Source organism: Pseudorca crassidens, chromosome 7, assembly GCF_039906515.1.
Source record: "Pseudorca crassidens isolate mPseCra1 chromosome 7, mPseCra1.hap1, whole genome shotgun sequence".
In the NCBI taxonomy this organism is placed as follows: domain Eukaryota; kingdom Metazoa; phylum Chordata; class Mammalia; order Artiodactyla; family Delphinidae; genus Pseudorca; species Pseudorca crassidens.
In genome coordinates, this window is record NC_090302.1 from 46,425,190 (window position 1) to 46,430,911 (window position 5,722).

At 39.7% G+C, this 5,722-nt stretch overlaps 1 long non-coding RNA gene across 1 annotated transcript; it reads left to right on the top strand.

Moving 5' to 3' along the window:
- Positions 1–300: 300 nt before the first annotated feature.
- On the top strand, positions 301–4,868 carry LOC137227035 (uncharacterized). Its single transcript, XR_010944662.1, has 3 exons — positions 301–474; positions 562–630; positions 4,624–4,868. It is a non-coding gene; the product is annotated as an uncharacterized lncRNA (long non-coding RNA).
- Positions 4,869–5,722: the final 854 nt, after the last annotated feature.

Here is a 5,722-nt window from a genome sequence, read left to right on the forward strand (position 1 = left end):
ATCCTAGCTGCACCAAAATAACAACTCTCTCTGCATCAGTTGGTGGTGGAGTTGGGGGTGCCTGCCATGCATTTTAACTTTTTAAAATCACAAACCACAAGCCAAGTGAAAAATTATCTAAGTGGACTTTTGCCAGATCTTCTAGCCAATACTTTTCTCTCCATAGGATATAGCTCCACCTTATGGCAGGAAATTATTTAAAGTGGAGACAGGATATGGAAGGCAAGAAGACAGCACACATTTAAATTTTATTTTTTCTCTAGAAGCATAGTTTTCCTTTCACTCCAACTGCAACTGCAGTTCTACATGCAGAAGAGGCAGCGAGACAGTCCTATCTGTCATCCTCGGGAGTCTGTAAACACCTGGCACTAAATCTACTTAATGACTGCTTTGAACACAGGAGTAGCTAAGGAGACGAAGGATGGGTTTATAAAGCTGCAAAAGAAAAAAAAAATCACGAACTGTGATATTCTGGTTAGTAGGACTGTATTAATTTTCTCTGTTACCTTATCACCTTATCTCTCCATTCACCTGTTTTTTTGTGTCTTAGCCATCCTTTAGGTTTGCTTGGTGCCAGTGTCTACAAGCTAACTCCTAGAAGCCAAGAACCACCTACTCCTGGCTTAAAAAGTGAGTCAAGTTTTATTTTAAACTTTTCAAACTCTACCATAAATACTTGCTATTCCTAGATCCCATTCCTTTACAGTAAGGTGACAGCTGGTTAATATTTGTTTTTCAAACTTTGTCATTGAGTGTACTGGGTACGTTTAGAAATATGTTAAAATGTCATAGGAAACTTTGAAGCTTTTTCACCTATATTTGAAATTTTGGAAAAGGGGATTAACTTTTACTGCCATCCTTTCCATGTGGCTGTAACTTTGTTAGGGAATAGAACATATTTTATCTAACTTAAAACCCACAGCTATCTTCCAAAATATTCACATTCCCAGTTTACTTGTAACATCAAGTGGTTCATCCAAGGGTAGGCAGCTAAGAAATCTTACTACAACACTACATCACGTTTTTCTACAACACCAATTGGCTGAGCCTTTGAAAACAGAGTTATATGGATGGTGAACATTTAGCATCTTTCAAATCCCACTGAATAGATAGCTACTTTGCCTATAAGCTTTTCCAAAACAATAAAGTGAGAAGGAATCTTAAACAGAACCTCACATATCTTACCCTAGCCCAGTAGTAAGCATTTATTGAATACCGGCTACAGGTAGGAAACTATACTAGGCGTTATAAGATTATAAACAGAAAAAGGATATTGCTTCTCTCCTCAGTGGTACTGATAGGGACAGAGAAAAGGGACAAAGTAGGTGATTAAATAGTTAATCCCACTAGGGGATTGTAAGTAGAAAAAATATGGGAGACTCCTGTAAGTTAATGATGACTCAAGAAAGCAGGTTTGCTTAACCACTAAACCAAGCAGGCTTGCTTAGCAACAAAACCATGCAACAGAAGCACAAGACATGCCCCAAAACAATAAAACAATGGTGGCATGAGACCCACATCCTGCCCAGTAAGCTCAGTATGTTAATGATCCCTGGGACATGCTCCCTGCACACATGAAAACAGTCATTTATGGACCTAGCCTGACCATGTAGGGACAAAAAACCCAACCTGGAGGAGAAGCTGATGATGAAAGTATGACGTCTACTCAAGAATGAGGAAGAAAGTCTTTTCCCCCTCCCCACTTTTCCTTTGATTATAAAACTGTAGCCCACTAAGTTCTTGGGTCGTGGCACCTGCTCGCCCACTGGCTTGCAAGCCTCACAATCATCCTATTCTGATAAATCACTTCTTATCTATCACTTTGCCTCTTGCTGAATTCTTTCTGCACTGAGACATGAAAGACCGGGGCTCCTCGGAGTCCCCTGGAAACAACACCTATCAGTTTCAGTACTAATGAAGTAACTCATTCAACACACATTGATTAACAACAGAAATGTTCCTGGCAATGGGAGAGAAGCTGAGGCTACCTCTGCAGGAGAAGGCAGATATGTAAACAACTGCTATTCAACTCAATAATAAGTATCACACTCACAGGAGAAAGGATTCAATACTTTGCAGGTGAAAGAAAAGGAAACAGGAGTTTTGAGGATGCTTCTTTGGGGAAGATTCACTGGAGATGGATCTTTAGGGTGAATCCCTCAGATGTTTTATTTCACATCACCTAGTATCAAATGAAACATGTTTCATTTCAATATAATGTTAAATGGGATTATATATATAAAATATACGGGCTTCCCTGGTGGCGCAGTGGTTGAGAGTCCACCTGCCGATGCAGGGGACGCAGGTTCGTGCCCTGGTCTGGGAAGATCCTACATTCCACGGAGCGGCTGGGCCCGTGAGCCATGGCCGCTGAGCCTGCACGTTCGGAGCCTGTGCTCCGCAACGGGAGAGGCCACAGCAGTGAGAGGCCCGCGTACCACAAAAAATAAATTAATTAATTAATTAAATAAAATATAATATACATATGTGTGTGTGTAATCTTATTTTTTCTGTGGTCACTACCTCAAAATAGCCAGATATATATTAGTATAGCACAAATTTTCATCTAAGTTGGAGAAAGTACAATATAGCTCCACTATGATTTCTGCAAATTCTCAGAGTGCTTACTACCATCTCCTGCTCAGCTGTGAATCTACGCTCCTGCCTCCACTCAAATAGTTCATTTTGGGGACTGTCTCACTATCTTGTGCTTGCTGCTCCTCTAAGATATAGAATCCAGTTTTTTCCCTTATTTCTATTGTATAAGTCACTCCCGTGAAGAATTTGTGAGTATATAATGTGCTTTGGGGAACAGAAGATAGGTTTGGGGAAATTAGAGGGAATTAGATAGACAGATGATGATGATGGTGATACATAGATGACAGATGATATAGACAGACATCATCTCACAAAAATGCAAAAACGCTGTAAATTGAATACTAGATATTTTGTAATTAAAGTTTTTCTGGGCCATTTCCAAAACAACCTCTAGCTTCCTACCAAACTGCTCAGACTTTTTCTTCTCACAACTTTCATCATCACCCACCAGAAATTCCAAATTTTTCTTTGCCTTTTTGCAGGAAAATATAACAATTACTCCAAACCCACACGGTCCATCTTTACTAATTCATCCTTATCGAATATTTTCAGGAGAGCAAAAGAGCCTTTATTTTATACAACCCATCAGCCTTATAAGACAGACATAGTTTTAAATAATAATGTTTATTTTCCTCAACTACATTTAAAGAGGTTTGTTAAGATAACAGGCCCAAAATGGAGTTCTTATGCTAAGCCCCACATCACCAAACTGAGACAAGTTAACTACAGTTTCAACTCGCCCAGAAAAGAAATCTTAAACCAGTCAATGAGGAATTGCGTGATTAACATTTGTTAGGCAGTTTGCCTGATGAACCTGTCATGCCCTACAAGGAAAAGAACCTTGCAATAACCAGTCTGTTTTTTTGCCTAGACAACTTCTTATCCCTGCTCCCTTCCACCCTAAGTCTTTCATTTTGTACAGCTCCTTGGAGCTCCTTTATGTCTGCTAGATTGGATGCTGCCCAATCATGAATCGCTGAATAAAGCCAAGAAGATCTCTAAAATTCACTCAATTGAATTCTGTTTTTAACAGGTCACAACAGTGCGTAACATAGCAATCCCTTAGTAAGTGATATTAATAAACTGGTAGTATAACACAGTTATGTAAGAATTACCATGATATAGTTGAGACATACATAATCAAATGGACATGAAAAAATTTATGTTATACATATGTCCTAGACAGACCTGCAATTTTAATTTTATTCACCAGAACTAATTTGTCTGGCTTAATTTGTACTTTTAATATTTAACATGATATTGAATATAGAACTTTGAATTATACAGTTGAATATCTTAGGTTCAAGAATGAAACGTAAACTGAGAGTGACTACTTGCTAGACACAATACAATAATAGCCCTTCAAAATTATCAACAGGTTAAATATTTTCATCCTGACAAGCTAATGCAATTACCAAAATAATTATCTATCCATTAACTATCTATCTCTAGATACTATAGAATAGGACTAAGAATAATATGGACTTTATCTTATTTAAAAGAACAAAGTAAACATTAGAAGGACACACTATTTCTCCTCTGTTCTGTCTTTTGTTTAGACCTTTGTTGACATCTTTATTTTCACCCTACTTATGTCTTAACTTGCATCTTATACAAATTTCATTCATGTTTTAGCATCCAAGTTCAAGGTCAACTCTACTTGTGAAGTCTTATTATTCCATATACATCATTCATCCCATCTTCTGAACAACTATAGTCCTGGTTTATGATGAAATTTGGTACTGAAGAAAATGCAATCCTGTATTACTAAAAATTGCCCCATATACTATAATTTTTTGGTTGTTACCAGTATGCAAACTCCAAGAGAGTATTTAACTTCTTTTATACCTACCTCTATAATACAGTCGGTCCCCTACATACAAACCTTCAAGTTGCGAACTTTCAAAGATGTGAACATGCGTTCTTATGTCCAATCACGTAAGTTAATTCATGTGTCTTGGAGTACATTGTCACATGTGTGCATACTCTACAAGTGGTTGTGCTTTTGTGTACTTTACTGTACAGTACTGTGTAGTATCTTTACTGGAGATACTGGAAGAGGATGAGAGCTATTACCCGGACATCACTGGACCATTTTTTCAAGAGGGTAGATTGAATTGAATACAGCAAGGAACCAGAACCTGTGCCATCAATGTCAGGCGTGAGTGAAACAGGAGCTTACCCTCCGTCTCCTATTGCTGACTATCCTCCAGTTCTACCGTCTCCCACCTCATCTCCCTCCTCCTGTCAGTAACTCTTCTTGCCAGTTCACTCGATGCCAGCCCCTGTATGCCAGCTGTTGTACTGTCCTACTATACTCTTCAAGGTACTGTACCGTAAGATTAAAAATGTTTACTTTTTGCATTTGTTTTTTATTTATTATTTGTGTGAAAAGTAGTATAAACCTATTACAGTACAGTACTATAGCCAATTGTGTTAGTTGGGTACCTAGGCTAACTTTGTTGGACTTATGAACAAATCAGACTTAAGAACGTGCTCTCGGAACGGAACTTGTTCCTATGTAGGAGACTTACTATACTGTTGGGCTGCACCCCACAGGCCTACAAGGCCTGCACTTGCCCAGCTTTAAGACTGAAGAAAGAGCCCTGAGTCAGCAACAGAGACATCAATGGCTTAATGGATGGGGGAGCATGTGTCTGAAGCAAGGTCCTGGAGCAACACCCCACCATTTGCAGTGCATGGCAGGCAGGACAGGGTGGCAGTCTTCACTCCCAGAGGGGGAAAGAGAGATTACCAGTTATAGAGGAATTGACATCAGGTGGGTTCATTAGTTACCAGGGAAACCAGCAGAGAGGCATGCCCCTCACTGCCCCTTGGATAAGAACAATCACCAGCTGGGGTCTGGGGCAAGTACTTAGGAAGGTTAGTCATGTGCTTAAGTGAAACAGGCACTGGTCGGCAGGGGATTTACAGAGAGCAAAAGAACAGCCATCTTGAGTGGCCTGACCGTACAGTCTACCCCTACGTGCCCTGTACGACCCTTACAATTTTGATCCACCCCTTTTCCGCGATATCCCTGGGGTCAGGTATGCAGAAGGCACCGAAACCAGATACCGCAAATACAATACAGGCAGGCCACCCCTGGTTTTCACAAACTCCGAGC